Raw genomic sequence first — 17,567 nt, forward strand, 5'->3', positions numbered from 1 at the left:
ACCATTGCCATTCTCCCCCTTTTCATTCAAAGAAGAATGGTAGTGGTGCCATTCTCATGTCATCCCATCACCTTTAAGGGAGGAATGGCACCACTGCCATTCTCATGTACATTCAAGGAAGAATGGCACCACTACCGTTCTCAGGCCTTCATGTCACCTTGAAGGGGAGAATGGCACCACTGCCATTCTCACATCCTCCCATCCCATCACCTTGAAGTGGTCAAGGGAAACTCTGGAATTATCCGTTACGTTCAAGGAAGAATGGTAGTGGTGCCAATCTCAAGGCCTCCCATCACCTTAAAGGGGAGAATGGCAGTGGTGCCATTCTCCCTTACATTAAAATAAGAATGGCACCACTACCATTCTCAATGCCTTCCGTCCCATCAACTCGAAGGGGAAAATGGCATGTATTTAAGTGGTGACATTCTCAAGGGCACCCCCATCACATTCAAGAATGAATGACAGTGGTGAAGTTCTCCCACCAGCTTGATGTATGTAAAGTAGAATGGTACCACTGCCATTCTCCCCCCTTTCATTCAAAGAAGAATGGTAGTGGTGCCATTCTCATATCATCCCATCACCTTTAAGGGGGGAATGGCACCAATGTTATTCTCCCTTACATTCAAGGAAGAATGGCACCATTGCCGTTCTCAAGCCCCTCGCCCATTATCAAGGCCTCCCATCCCATCACCTTGAAGCGATCGAGGGAAACTCTGGATTTCTCTCTTATGTTCAAGGAAGAATGACAGTGTAGCCAATATCAAATCCTCCCATCACCTTGAAGGGGAGAATGGCAGTGATGCCATTCTCCCTGTAAGATTCCTCCCCAGCCTCTCAAAATGTCCAGCATCTTCTCTTGTAATCAATCCCCTCTTCAGAAATATAAAAGATCTTGTCTCTGCCTATTTTGACATAGAGAGAGAAAATATTCTAGAGAGAGAATATTCAAATTTTGAATATTTTTGGATAGAAAATTATCTCATCTTATTAAAATAAGTTCCCCTGAAATAGAAATTCAAAAAGAACTTCCAATGTGCAATTGGAATTAAATGAAAATGGGTATAAAGGATCTTAGCCTTAGGGTCTAGATTTTCAGAAATTTTTGGATTATGGTCCAATTATGGGCCAATAGCATCAATCCATGTGTAGGGAGGAGATAAATCCAATTTTGTAAAAGAAGATACCCAAAAATGAGTAAATGCTCACATAAGATGAAGAGTTGAAAATGTACAAGGTTTATTAGTAAAAAACTATGAGCAATATTAAAAATATGAGATATTTTGGGTATCCAAAAATGAGTAAATGCTCACATAAGATGAAGAGTTGAAAATGTACAAGGTTTATTAGTAAAAAACTATGAGCAATATTAAAAATATGAGATATTTTGGGTATAATGATTCCATTTTGACACATATGTAAGGAAGGGGAGTTCTTTAAAGGAGGTGCATATTTCACATAAGATGAAGAGTTGAAAATGTGCAAGGTTTATTAGTAAAAAACTATGAGCAATATTAAAAATATGAGATATTTTGGGTATCCAAAAATGAGTAAATGCTCACACAAGATGAAGAGTTGAAAATGTACAAGGTTTATTAGTAAAAAAACTACGAGCAATATTAAAAATATGAGATATTTTGGGTATAATGATTCCATTTTGACACATATGTAAGGAAGGGGAGTTTTTTAAAGAAGGTGCATATTTCACATGCTTGAATGATTTTTAAACTCAAAAATAATGTGATATTTTTATCTCTCCTCTCTCTTGAACCAAACCAAATCAAAATAGAACCAAACCGAATCAAAAAGTAACCAAACTAGGTCTAAATCTAGTCTAAATTCAACCAAACTGAATTTAGAAAATTCTAGAATTCAGTTAGCTTTGGTTAGAGCTTCCCTCTCCTATAAATAGAACATGAGTCCTTTGAAAAAAAAGGGAAGAATTTTACTATACTACAGTTATGCTGAAATAATGCTAATTTCTACTATTCTCTAAAATTCTCTCCAAATTGAAGAAATTAGAGCTTCCCTCTTTCTTCAATCCCCATTGGTGGCTCCATCAACATACTTAACCAATTGATTGGTTGGGGGCCTCTACCGTGAAAAAAGAATCAAGCAAATTGTAAGGTAAATGGTGAATTTTGATCTTTCTATAATTTCTCAATGCTTCTCTCTTCTCAAACCCTCTCAAGCTTGAGAAGCTTAATTGGAATGGTTTTTGAATGCTATTGAAGTTAATTGATGAATGGTAGTGAAGAGTTACATAATTTGATGAATGCTATTGAAGTTAATTGATTAATGATAGTTAAAAATTACATAAATTTTCATTTATGCTTAATTCAAATGGTTTTTATGTAAATTCTCTCTCTCACTCAAGAAATGGTTATACTCATGACCCATTCTCAATCCAAATGAAGCTTTTCATAAAGCTTTTCCTTAATCCAAGATTAATCTATGCTTGAGGCCAAACTAATGGCTTTTTTCTATGCTTTTAGTTTATGTATTTTGATGATTCAATCCATTATGGATTAATGATCCAATTAGGGATCATTCTAATTATTTCTTTAATGATAAGCTTTATCCCTTAGAAAAATTGAGATTTATAAGTTATAGCAGTGGAGCTATGGCAAAATTTTTATAAAAATTACGCATAAAATAATTTCATTCAAAGCATAAAAAGAGGACTTCCTACCATATTCTAGGAATTATCATCCTAGATTAATTAAAAGATATTCATTGTAATCATAGAGAAATTAATTTTTATATTATGCATAATTGATTTTTATGCATAGAGGTATGCATAAAAGGTTATTATTTTAACATAAAAGTGTTACTTTTATCATAATTGGATTTCATGCATAGAGGTATGCATAAAAGTTGATTATTTTATTATAAAAGTGTTACTTTTATCACAATTGAATTTCATGCATAGAGGTATGCATAAAAGTTGATTATTTTATTATAAAAGTGTTACTTATATCACAATTGAATTTCATGCATAGAAGTACGCATAAGAGTTGATTATTTTATTATAAAAGTGTTACTTTTATCATAGTTAGATTTCATGCATTAGAAGTATGCATAAAAGATATTCTTTTTATACTAAAAGTGTGATTTTCATCATAAAGAGATTTTATGCATAACTTAGATGCATAAGAGAAATTCTTTTATTCTAAAAGTGTAATTCCTACCAAATTGAATTTATGCATAGGAAGATGCATAAAAGATTGATTCAAAAGTATCATTCTCATCTAAATTGAATTCATGCATATGAAGATGCATAAAGATTGATTTTTAATTCAAAAGTATCATTCTCATCTAAATTGAATTTATGCATAGGAAAATGCATAAAAGATTGAATTTTAATTCAAAAGTGTCATTTTCATTTAAAATGAATTTATGCATAGGAAGATGCATAAAAGATTGATTTTTACTTCGAAGGTATTAATCTCCTTAAATGGAATTTATGCATAAATAAATGTGTAAAGAAATCTTATATCAAATATAAGAATTCTCTTGTATTCTATAAATAGATATGAGATGTGATAGGATGTGATAAGAGGTATATAAGATGTGATAAGAGGTGATAAGATGCTTATGAAATAAGTTAAGAGGTCATAAGATGAATTAAAATGTGTTAAGATGTGTATGGGATGAGGTAAGAAGTGTATGTGATAGGATAAAATGTATATGGGTTGTGATAGGGCGAGAATGGATGTGATGTAAAAGATTAGATGTGAAGGCATATGGGGTTATATGAATGGGAATGTGAAAATGGATGTATGTATGTGGATGTGTGGATGTGGAGATGGAAGTGTGGATGTATGAATGTGAAAATGGATGTATGCATGAAGATGTATATGCATAGATGTGAATGTGGATGTAGATGTGGCTGTATAGATGTGAATGAGGAATGTGGATGTGGATGTATGTATGTATGTGGATGTAGATGTGGATGTATAGATGTGAATGAGAATGTGGATGTGAATGTATGTGAATGTGGATGTAGATGTGGATGTATGTATGTAGATGTAGATGTAGATGTGGATGTAGATGTGGATGTAGATGTAGATGTGGATGTAGTTGTGGATGTAGATGTGGATGTGAATGTATGTGAATGTGGATGTAGATGTGGATGTATAGATGTAAATGTGGAATGTGGATGTGGATGTATGTATGTATGTGGATGTAGATGTGGATGTATAGATGTGAATGGGAATGTGGATGTGGATGTATGTATGTATGTGGATGTGGATGTATAAATAAGGACGTGATAGTGGATGTATGCATGTAGATGTGGATGTATGGATATGGATATGGATGTGTATGTATGAATGTGGGTATGGGATGTGTATGTATAAATGAGGATGTGAAAATAGAGGTAAACATGTAGATGTGGATGTATGGATGTGAATGTGGATGTATGGATGTGGATATGGATGTGGATGTATGGATGTGAATATATGATATGTAATGTGAAGGAATCTGAAGTGAAGAGATGGAAAATGATGTGATTGGATGAGTACACATATAAATGGAATGTGGAATAAGTAATGTGGATTAATGAGGGATAATGTGGAAAAATGAGAGTTAATATAGAAATTGTATTTGTAAACTGTTTGTAAATGCTGTTTGTAAATAGCTGTTTTATGTCAAGAATGCTGGGGAAGCATTTTGACCGTCTTGTGATTATGGTCGTGGAGACCTAACTGATAAAGTTGCAACTGCTAACGGAGAGTCAATGGAGGACGTCTCGCGTAGCAAGGTCGGTCGAGGTCTTGACTAGCCTCGGTTCGATTAAAATGGTGAGCTTCCGGTACGGTGGATGAGGAGCCAAGGAAGCGGCCTATGAGTGAAGCGCTAGGTCACTTGCGAAGGATCCTAGAGGGTGCTGACCATACGGTGCTCGGGATCTGGGTCGCCTAGGATACCCACGCGTACGTCGAAGAAGATATTGGAACAAGGAGTAAGAGTTGTTTTTTTAAACCGGGCATGGATCTGGTTGATTGACCTTGCTGGTCTTCAATGGATGAGTCCATGGCTCTTTTTATGGATCTGTTGGTTGATCTTGCTGATCTTCAACGAGAGTCCATCTTGATTTTTATAAGTGATTATATTGCCGAGTATTATGGGCTAGAAACTATTGAAAAGGCCCCTGAGTGGACAGGTGGTGAGCGTTCTAGTTGCCAATGATGCCATAGATACTCTGATGAAGGAATGATGGGAAATTATGAATCAACCGGATACATTGGAAGATTGTGATCAGTGGTACTATGGTTTCATTAAAGGATTGTTTTAAAGTTAGCTGATGCTAAGAAAAAGGCAATTTCATATTGGGTGTGTAAGTGGTGTGGCTAGTTTTATATTTGCATGAATTTTCGGCTAGGGGACCTTGGAACTCTTTTCCTTGGTACACCCGGGACAAAACCTGACCAAATTCCAAATTGGATCCCATCACTACAGTGGTTGGCTAACCCATGGGATCGGATGGGGTTAGGCTCGACTGATGGATCCGTAAATCGAGACTCAATTTCTGTTATTTCGATAGATGAAGTAAGTCCCGGATAGTAATTGTTCTATGGATAGGAATCCGGCTGTGCCTCTTGATGGGGAAAAAAGCGTTGATCCCAATGATCCAAGTGCAAGTTTCTTCCTTGATCTGACCGAGTATCTTTATAGGTGCAGTCGGATCAGTTTGATCACTAATGGTCTTGACTACGTTAGAGTAAAAAGTTATCCTGGAGGAATCGCCCGTGCTTTCCAGATAAGGGAAGTTTTTTCGGGTTCGGTTGTTTTGGAAAAACCGACGGATTAGTCTTTTGTCCGGATATCCGTGGGGACGAGGCCCCCGAGTGTGGGACCCTGTCTCGCGCAAGAAATGCTACTTCCGCTGCTAGTACCCCGAATCCGTTGCGTGGTGGGAACAGGGATCTCACAGTCACAGTTGGTATCAGAGCGAATTGGTTAATAAAGATCAACTGAGAAGCCAAATATGTCAAAACTTTATCAAGAAGCACAAAAAGGTTATAATTGTGTGATATAATTCATACAATTTGATATTCAAACTGAAATTCGTAATTTGGTAATTGGGTCTTCAGATGGAAGTACCGCAATTATATAGAATCCCTGACTTGCTTGAGGCCTAGACATGATGGTATTTACCTTATAATTCCAAGGGCCGTGACTACCCGTATATACCGAGAGTATAACTGCAGCTCTTTACTGACAGTATATACGAGTAAATCTAAGACTTGAAATTATAAGCGTTAATGCTATCCAGAGGATGATTTCGAATGTGGTTGATATGATTTTTAATTCTGTTTGAGAATTGATGAATTGATTTGAAAAATGATGATCCCTGAAAATTAGTTGAAATGTAATAAGCTGAGCGAAACCTCAATGAGGAGGATGAATGGGACGAGTCCCTGTGATGATATTCATAACTGGAATGATGATAATGATTTCAGCAAATCACTATGAGATTAGTGGATTGTGCTGTCAAAGTGCTACTGTTAACACTTGACTCGGTATATCAAGTTAAGGGATGACAAATTGAGAACTTGCTTGACTGAAATTCCCGTAGAGGAATGTTCAGAAAGAAAATTTTTTGATCTAATGGACCATTATCATGTTAAAGATATGAATGATATGATCTGAAATGAATTGTTATTTAATGATGAGTTCTATACAAGGGATATTTATCCCCGTATTCTGTTGAGTTGACCAGAATATAAGGAACCCCAGAATAAATTGGATCTTAAGAAAAAGAGTTGACCTCTACTTTACGAGATGAGGACATCTCGCACTTTTTAAGTGGGGTAAAATGTAAGATTCCTCCCCCAGCCTTCGAGGTATGCAGGAGTAAGAACCTCCCTTTCTGATCTTATAATTATTCCCTCTCTAAATAAAAGAAAAATTCTGTTTAAAAAAGGAAGACCCTTTTCCCAGAATACTTCTCAAAAGTCCCACCTGTTTTAAAGATTATGAACGATGAGTTCAGAAGTGAGAACCGGTGTTTTGGATGCCAAGGTTTTGGTCATCAATTAAAAGACTACCCAGGATCGACAGAAGCAGTATGAAGATAAAAAGAGGGCAGTCAGAGAATTCAAAGAAGCAGATATGGTCTTCATTCGAGTACGGCCCACCAAAAGAAGTTCTTTATCTCTTAGGAAGTATAAGAAGTTATCTCCCAGAATTTTGTGGGCCATATCGGATTTCAATGAAAGTAGGTGACTTAGTCTACGAGCTTTTTCTACCTCATCATCTCAAAGTTCATAATGTATTTCATATGAACCTTCTATAGAAATATGTGTCAAACCCAAATCATGGAGAGACGGTAAAACTTCAGTGGCAAGAAACCCCGGTGGCTTCTAGGTTACGCTAGTTCCTTCTTTATATAAGTCATAACTCTTACTTGTCGCTCGCAGTAATCTTACTTCCATCGATCTCCTTTCTTTAATCTCCTTTATGCTTGGCAGCGGGAATTGGTTTTATCCATGATGATTTCTCACCTTCAAGACGCAAGTGAGTCTGTGAAGAAGGATTTTATAGAACTGTATGAGCACTCACTTTTTCCTCACTTGGGAACTTCTGTAGCTCAGACCAAATGGCGGACCTGTCGAGATATAACTAGGGTAACACCGTGGGGGCGACAGCACTTTCGTAATAATGTTTGCTTTGGCGATGGTTATTGAAGCCTTGGGTTTGGGTCCCCGATACTACTGCGTGATGAGATCAAGGCATGGTGGATTTTCTGAGCGGGTCTTCTTACCGGCGTGTTTTCTTCCTCATCAGAAGATATGCCTTTATCCCATTTTTGGCTTGCCTCTCAGAGGTCCTTTCAATAGGTCACCTCATACCAGTGAGATAGGTGCGGCAATAACCAGCCGAATTATTCCCATAGATGAGTTACCTTATACATGCGCAGCTTGTGTGAGTGCTGCTTTTGTGACCATATAATGGACGGGCTTATGGAAGTGTAAAAAGTTCTTCTATCTTTATTGTATATGTTCCAAGAATGAATAAAGTTAAAATCTTTGTTCTTGTCTTGAGTCTTGCTCTCTTTGAGACTTTTCTTGGTGGTTAATCTTAATTAAAAATTTTCTCTCAATCCCATATTCGTGCATCTTGCGAAATTACCCCCAATTTGCGAGATGAGGGCATCTCGCGTTTTTCAAGTGGGAGAGAATGTAAGATTCCTCCCCAGCCTCTCAAAATGTCCAGCATCTTCTCCTGTAATCAATCCCCTCTTCAGAAATATAAAAGATCTTGACTCTGTCTATTTTGACATAGAGAGAGAAAATATTCTAGAGAGAGAATATTCAGATTTTGAATATTTTTGGATAGAAAATTATCTCATCTTATTAAAATAAGTTCCCCTGAAACAGAAATTCAAAAAGAACTTCCAATGTGCAATTGGAATTAAATGGAAATGGGTATAAAGGACCTTACCCTAAGGGTCTAGATTTTCAGAAATTTTTGGATTATGGTCCAATTAAGGTTCCTATGGACCAATAGCATCAATCCATGTGTAGGGAGGAGATAAATCCAATTTTGTAAAAGAAGATACTCAAAAATGAGTAAATGCTCACATAAGATGAAGAGTTGAAAATGTACAAGGTTTATTAGTAAAAAACTATGAGCAATATTAAAAATATGAGATATTTTGGGTATCCAAAAATGAGTAAATGCTCACATAAGATGAAGAGTTGAAAATGTACAAGGTTTATTAGTAAAAAACTATGAGCAATATTAAAAATATGAGATATTTTGGGTATAATGATTCCATTTTGACACATATGTAAGGAAGGGGAGTTCTTTAAAGGAGGTGCATATTTCACATAAGATGAAGAGTTGAAAATGTACAAGGTTTATTAGTAAAAAACTATGAGAAATATTAAAAATATGAGATATTTTGGGTATCCAAAAATGAGTAAATGCTCACACAAGATGAAGAGTTGAAAATGTACAAGGTTTATTAGTAAAAAAAACTATGAGCAATATTAAAAATATGAGATATTTTGGCTATAATGATTCCATTTTGACACATATGTAAGGAAGGGGAGTTCTTTAAAGAAGGTGCATATTTCACATGCTTGAATGAGTTTTAAACTCAAAAATAATGTGATATTTTTATCTCTCCTCTCTCTTCAACCAAACCAAATCAAAATGAAACCAAACCGAATCAAAAAGTAACCAAACTAGGTCTAAATCTAGTCCAAATTCAACCAAACTGAATTTGGAAAATTCTAGAATTCAGTTAGCTTTGGTTAGAGCTTCCCTCTCCTATAAATAGAACATGAGTCCTTTGAAAAAAAAAGGAAAGAATTTTACTATACTAGAGTTATGCTGAAATAATGCTAATTTCTACTATTCTTTAAAATTCTCTCAAAATTGAAGAAATTGGAGCTTCCCTCTTTCTTCAATCCCCATTGGTGGCTCCATCAACATACTTAACCAATTGATTGGTTGGGGGCCTCTACCGTGAACAAAGAATCAAGCAAATTGTAAGGTAAATGGTGAATTTTGATCTTTCTATAATTTCTCAATGCTTCTCTCTTCTCAAACCCTCTCAAGCTTGAGAAGCTTAATTGGAATGGTTTTTGAATGCTATTGAAGTTAATTGATGAATGGTAGTGAAGAGTTACATAATTTGATGAATGCTATTGAAGTTAATTGATTAATGATAGTTAATCAATTTGATGAATGCTATTGAAGTTAATTGATTAATGATAGTTAATCAATTTGATGAATGCTATTGAAGTTAATTGATTAATGATAGTTAAAAATTACATAAATTTTCATTTATGCTTAATTCAAATGGTTTTTATGTAAATTCTCTCTCACTCAAGAAATGGTTATACTCATGACCCATTCTCAATCCAAATGAAGCTTTTCATAAAGCTTTTCCTTAATCCAAGATTAATCTATGCTTGAGGCCAAACTAATGGCTTTTTTCTATGCTTTTAGTTTATGTATATTGATGATTCAATCCATTATGGATTAATGATCCAATTAGGGATCATTCTAATTATTTCTTTAATGATAAGCTTTATCCCTTAGAAAAATTGAGATTTATCAGTTATAGCAGTGGAGCTATGGCAAAATTTTTATAAAAATTACGCATAAAATAATTTCATTCAAAGCATAAAAAGAGGACTTCCCTACCATATTCTAAGAATTATCATCCTAGATTAATTAAAAGATATTCATTGTAATCATAGAGAAATTGATTTTTATATTATGCATAATTGATTTTTATGCATAGAGGTATGCATAAAAGGTTATTATTTTAACATAAAAGTGTTACTTTTATCATAATTAGATTTCATGCATAGAGGTATGCATAAAAGTTGATTATTTTATTATAAAAGTGTTACTTTTATCACAATTGAATTTCATGCATAGAGGTATGCATAAAAGTTGATTATTTTATTATAAAAATGTTACTTATATCACAATTGAATTTCATGCATAGAAGTACGCATAAGAGTTGATTATTTTATTATAAAAGTGTTACTTTTATCATAGTTAGATTTCATGCATAGAAGTATGCATAAAAGATATTCTTTTTATACTAAAAGTGTGATTTTCATCATAAAGGGATTTTATGCATAACTTAGATGCATAAGAGAAATTCTTTTATTCTAAAAGTGTAATTCCTACCAAATTGAATTTATGCATAGGAAGATGCATAAAATATTGATTCAAAAGTATCATTCTCATCTAAATTGAATTCATGCATATGAAGATGCATAAAGATTGATTTTTAATTCAAAAGTGTCATTCTCATCTAAATTGAATTTATGCATAGGAAAATGCATAAAAGATTGAATTTTAATTCAAAAGTGTCATTTTCATTTAAAATGAATTTATGCATAGGAAGATGCATAAAAGATTGATTTTTACTTCGAAGGTATTAATCTCCTTAAATAGAATTTATGCATAAATAAATGTGTAAAGAAATCTTATATCAAATATAAGAATTCTCTTGTATTCTATAAATAGATATGAGATGTGATAGGATGTGATAAGAGGTATATAAGATGTGATAAGAGGTGATAAGATGCTTATGAAATAAGTTAAGAGGTGATAAGATGAATTAAGATGTGTTAAGATGTGTATGGGATGAGGTAAGAAGTGTATGTGATAGGATAAGATGTATATGGGTTGTGATAGGGCGAGAATGGATGTGATGTAAAAGATTAGATGTGAAGGCATATGGGGTTATATGAATGGGAATGTGGAAATGGATGTATGTATGTGGATGTGTGGATGTGGAGATGGGAGTGTGGATGTATGAATGTGAAAATGGATGTATGCATGAAGATGTATATGCATAGATGTGAATGTGGATGTAGATGTGGCTGTATAGATGTGAATGAGGAATGTGGATGTGGATGTATGTATGTATGTGGATGTAGATGTGGATGTATAGATGTGAATGGGAATGTGGATGTGGATGTATGTATGTATGTGGCTGTATAGATGTGAATGAGCAATGTGGATGTGGATGTATGTATGTATGTGGATGTAGATGTGGATGTATAGATGTGAATGGGAATGTGGATGTGAATGTATGTGAATGTGGATGTAGATGTGGATGTAGATGTAGATGTGGATGTAGATGTACATGTGGATGTAGATGTGGATGTGAATGTATGTGAATGTGGATGTAGATGTGGATGTATAGATGTGAATGTGGAATGTGGATGTGGATGTATGTATGTATGTGGATGTAGATGTAGATGTATAGATGTGAATGGGAATGTGGATGTGGATGTATGTATGTATGTGGATGTGGATGTATGAATAAGGATGTGATAGTGGATGTATGCATGTAGATGTGGATGTATGGATATGGATATGGATGTGTATGTATGAATGTGGATATGGGATGTGGATGTATAAATGAGGATGTGAAAATGGAGGTAAACATGTAGATGTGGATGTATGGATGTGAATGTGGATGTATGGATGTGGATATGGATGTGAATATATGATATGTAATGTGAAGGAATCTGAAGTGAAGAGATGGAAAATGATGTGATTGGATGAGTACACATATAAATGGAATGTGGAATAAGTAATGTGGATTAATGAGGGATAATGTGAAAAAATGAGAGTTAATATAGAAATTGTATTTGTAAACTGTTTGTAAATGCTGTTTGTAAATAGTTGTTTTATGTCAAGAATGCTGGGAAAGCATTTTGACCGTCTTGTGATTAAGGTCGTGGAGACCTAACTGATAAAGTTGCAACTGCTAACGGAGTCAATGGAGGACGTCTCGCGTAGCAAGGTCGGTCGACCAGCCTCGGTTCGATTAAAATGGTGAGCTTTCGGTACGGTGGATGAGGAGCCAAGGAAGCAGCCTATGAGTGAAGCGCTAGGTCACTTGCGAAGGATCCTAGAGGGTGCTGACCATACGGTGCTCGGGATCTGGGTCACCTAGGATACCCACGCGTACGTCGAAGAAGATATTCGAACAAGTAAGAGTTGTTTTCTGAAACCGGGTATGGATCTGGTTGATTGACCTTGCTGGTCTTCAATGGATGAGTCCATGGCTCTTTTTATGGATCTGTTGGTTGATCTTGCTGATCTTCAACGAGAGTCCATCTTGATTTTTATAAGTGATTATATTGCCGAGTATTATGGGCTGGAAACTATTGAAAAGGCCCCTGAGTGGACAGGTGGTGAGCGTTCTAGTTGCCAATGATGCCATAGATACTCTGATGAAGGAATGATGGTGAAGGAATGATGGGAAATTATGAATCAACCGGAATTCCAAATTGGATCCCATCACTACAGTGGTTGGGCGGTTGGCTAACCCATGGGATCGGATGGGGTTAGGCTGGACTGATGGATCCGTAAATCGAGACTCAATTTCTGTTATTACGATAGATGAAGTAAGTCCCGGGATAGTAATTGTTCTATGGATAGGAATCAACGGCTGTGCCTCTTGATGGAGAAAAAAGCGTTGATCCCAATGATCCAAGTGCAAGTTTCTTCCTTGATCTGACTGAGTATCTTTATAGGTGCAGTCGGATCAGTTTGATCACTAATGGTCTTGACTACGTTAGAGTAAAAAGTTATCCTGGAGGAATCGCCCGTGCTTTCCAAATAAGAGAAGTTTTTTCGGGTTTGGTTTTGGAAAAATCGACAAATTAGTCTTTTGTCCGGATATCCGTGGACGAGGCCCCGAGTGTGGGACCCTACCTCGCGCAAGAAATGCTACTTCCGCTGCTAGTACCCCGAATCCGTTGCGTGGTGGGAACAGGGATCTCACACTCCCTTACATTGAAGGAAGAATGGCACCACTACCCTTCTCAATGCCTTCCATCCCATCAACTTGAAGGGGAAAATGGTAGTACTACATTCAAGAAAGAATGGTAGTGGTGCCATTCTCAAGGCCTCCCATAACCTTGATTGATGGGGAGAATGGCACCACTACCGTTCTCCCTTGGGAATGGCACCACTACCATTCTCCCTTACAATCAAGGGAGAGTGGCACTACTTCCATTCTCCTCAAGGTAGTGGTGCCATTCTACCCTCCAAGAAATATATGCAAGGGAAATGGTAGTGGTGCCTCTCTCCCCCCTTACAACAATTTGATTATGAGGAGAATTGCACCACTTCCATTATCCCTTTATTATGGCTCACCCTAACCCTCCTTGAAACACATCCAAAAAGAGATTACTTGGTGAACCGTAACTATCGTGAGGATTTTTCAAATGGCCGAGCTCGTAACCCTTGAGATCTCCAAGCTCTACAACTCCTTGAGAAGCAATTCCACCGCATCTCTCCCGCAAGCGTTGTCACACCGCTACATTGCACTCTACGGTCCTCGTCCCTCCTCTCACCTCACTTCACTCACACACACTCACTAAACTAGCATGCATTAGGGAGAGAGATTAGCAAGAGGATTAGCAAGATCAAGACTCAATTACACAATGGGAGAGTATGTTGTATTATGAGAGAAATTCACTTATATACATGGCCACACTTACTTAAATTGTGGCCGGCTGGGTACTTTAGGCTCATAAGAGGCCTAATGCTATTACAATGACTACTCTCATAATATATCCATGAAGTACATCCTAACTTGCTACCACACACTCTTGAAGCGGAAATCACCATAAATACTCCGTCACACCATTACGGGCGCCCGCCTAAGTTGTAGTTTTGGACACTATTGCTTCATATCTTGAATGTATGACTCTTTGGTGTATCTACCATGACTCCTTGATGTAAAATAATGGCAGTAGATCTTGTTAATCCTAGAATTAGATTAACACCCTTTTAATTTAATGAATTCTTATCTTAAGAATGTTTATTGAATTTATTTGGGATATATGAGTGTTTTATCTAATTTTAGTTTTCCTTACAAAATAAACAGGGACCATGGCATTTAGAGGTGGGGACAAAATAAAGATTCTAGTAGGTAATGAAGTTGTTGCAATTGGTGCAGTATGTGTAACTAACCCAAAGGGCTATTGTAGTGGTTTGAAAATAGGGATAGACAATGTATCTCAGTGATAATGGAAAAGGGTATTAATAATGATGTGCTATTACCTTTCTCCACTATGGATGCAATGACAATTGGTGAAGCAATTTAGAGTGTTGTCAAATGGCCGAAGACCTCTCTCCAATGTGTTGGTGTAGCTTTGGATGAGGCCATGGGTGAAGAGACTATAGAAAGTGAGTCCATGCCCCCTTATGTTGAGGCAATGCCTGTTTCATCATTGGAAAATGATAACAAAAGTGAGTCGTGGTGGAGAGATAAAAATGTGACCTTGTGGAATGAGAGCATGATTGAGACCATTGGGAAGGGTGTGATCTTATATGTTTATCCCTATGATTCCGTAAACTTTGTTGTCTTGGGAGAGGATTTTTTAGGTGTGGTAATAAACAAGAACAACTAGAACCTAAGGACCTCAACAAGCACTATACAAGAGATTGGTAGTGTAAGCTTGGTTAAGTGGCCAATCAAGCAAACTACCATGATAGATGGAAGCCCATTGTGGAGATATGTGTCCATGGAATATGATGACAGTATACATAATGTTGTAAATGGTGCATTGGCAAAAGATGTTTCATCTTTAAGGAAACGAAGGTATACTTTCATTAAAAGAAAGCCCAAGCAAAGAGAGCCATCGACATCAATGTTCAAAATGTCAATGGAATCAGTGCTACAAGTTTCCTCGATTGATTGTTGTGAGTGCAAGTGTTGTCAGCATGCTGATCAAGATATGTTAATGAAAATGCGAAAGAATTTTTGGGGCAACTCTCTAGAATCTCACACAAACTATCCTCATCTCGCAAACTTGGGATAATTTCGCAAGATGCACGAATATGAGACTTAGAGAAAAAATTTAATTAAGATTAACCACCAAGAAAATTCTCAACGAGAGTAAGATTCAAGACAAGAACAAAGATTTCAACTCTATTCATTCTTGGAACATATACAGTAAAGATAGAAGAACTTTTTACACTTCCATAAGCCCGTCCATCATATGGTCACAAAAGCAGTACTCACAAGCTGCACACGTATAAGGTAACTCATCTATGGGAATAATTCGACCGGTTATTGCAGCACCTACTACCTCAGTGGTATGAGGTGATCTAACAAAAGGACCTCTGAGAGGCAAGCCAAAAACGGGGTAAAGGCATATCTTCTTATGAGGAAGAAAACACGCCAGTAAGAAGACCCGCTCAGAAAACCCAATATGCCTTGATCTCATCACGCAATAGTATCGGAGACCCAAACCCAAAGCTTCAATAACCATAGCCAAGCGGACATTGTTACGAAAGTGCTGCTGACCCCACGGTGTTACCCTAGTTATGTCTTGATAGGTCCGCCATTTGGTCTGAGCTACAAAAGTTCCCAAAAGTGAGGGAAAAGTGAGTGCTCATACAGTTCTATAAAATCCTTCTTCACAGACTAGCTTGCGTCTTGAAGGTGAGAAATCATCATGGATAAAACCAATTCCTGTTGCCAAGCCACCATGAAGGAGGTTAAGAAAGAAAGGAGATCGATGGAAGTAAGATTACTGTGAGCGACAAGTAAAAGTTACGACTTATATAAAGGAAGGAGCTAGCGTAACCTAGAAGCCAACGGTATCTTGGCACTGAAGTTTTACCGTCTTTCCATGATTTGGGTTTGGTACATTTTTCTTTCGAAGGTTTACATAAAATACATTATGAACTTTGAGACGAAGCTAGCGTAACCTAGAAGCCAACGGTATCTTGGCACTGAAGTTTTACCGTCTTTCCATGATTTGGGTTTGGTACATTTTTCTTTCGAAGGTTTACATAAAATACATTATGAACTTTGAGATGATGAGGTAGAAAAGGCTCGTAGGCTAAGTCACCTACTTTCATTGAAATCCGATATGGCCCACAATATCTGGGGGATAACTTCTTATACTTCCTAAGAGATAAAGAACTTCTTTTTGGCCGTACTCGAATGAAGACCATATCTGCTTCTTTGAATTCTCTGACTGTCCTCTTCTTATGTGCATACTGTTTCTGTCGATCCTGGGCAGCTTTTATATCTTTTGGGTTTAGGGTGAAGTCAAAGGACACTGATTTTGCTTGGTAATTACAAGTGTCTCTAATTGGAATGATTACTCATGGGCATGGTCATTATGGACACTTCACTGTAAATGGTTTGTGGCCCTCGGATCTAAATCTCACAATTGGCTCCCTTGCATTGTGTTTGCGCAACTTCACTGTAAATGGTTTGTGGCCCTCGAATCTAAATCTCACAGTTGGCTCCCTTGCATTGTGTTTGCACAACTTGGAGAGGATGGACATGCATGCAATTGGGGACCTAGCTACTAATGGGATCCAAGAAATGGTTTGTGGCCCTCGGATCTAAATCTCACAGTTGGCTCCCTTGCATTGTGTTCACTGTAAATGGTTTGTGGCCCTTGGATCTAAATCTCACAGTTGGCTCCCTTGCATTGTGTTTGCGCAACTTGGAGAGGATGGACATGCATGCAATTGGGGACCTAGCTACTAATGGGGTCCAGGAAAGCAACAATGTTCCATTACTAAATGCTCTAAACTCAAGAAGTGCCTTGGATTGTCATTATGCTTCAGAAGGTAAGAAACCTCTCCAAAGTGGTGGGTCTGTAGGTTTATTATAGGAAAGTGTCACTAATGCAAACTCAAGGGATATAAATGCCACAACTTCTACTACAGATACTATAGCAAGCACTGCCTCCTCATTTCGTAAATTGCCAGAGAACTTACTGCTACAACTAGATAATTGTGCATCAGAGAACAAAAGTCCGTACTTATTTGCATACCTTTCTCTACTTGTTGCAAGAGGTGTCTTCAAGACAGTTCAATTAGGCTTCTTGATGGTAGGGCACACACATGAGGACGTTGATGCAATGTTTGAGAGTGGGCCAAACATTCACGTTTCCACATCTAATGGATACATTTAGATGCTCTTCCGAAATGCTCTTCCGAATCCAAACCAGCACCATTTCTTCTCAAAAAGGATCCTCAAATTCAAGAGTTTCATTGACAATTATCTTAATTATGGGCAAGATATTCTTGTG

The sequence above is a fragment of the Cibotium barometz genome, chromosome 34 (genome assembly GCF_041138505.1).
Source record: "Cibotium barometz isolate CiBa-2024 chromosome 34, ASM4113850v1, whole genome shotgun sequence".
Taxonomy (NCBI): domain Eukaryota; kingdom Viridiplantae; phylum Streptophyta; class Polypodiopsida; order Cyatheales; family Cibotiaceae; genus Cibotium; species Cibotium barometz.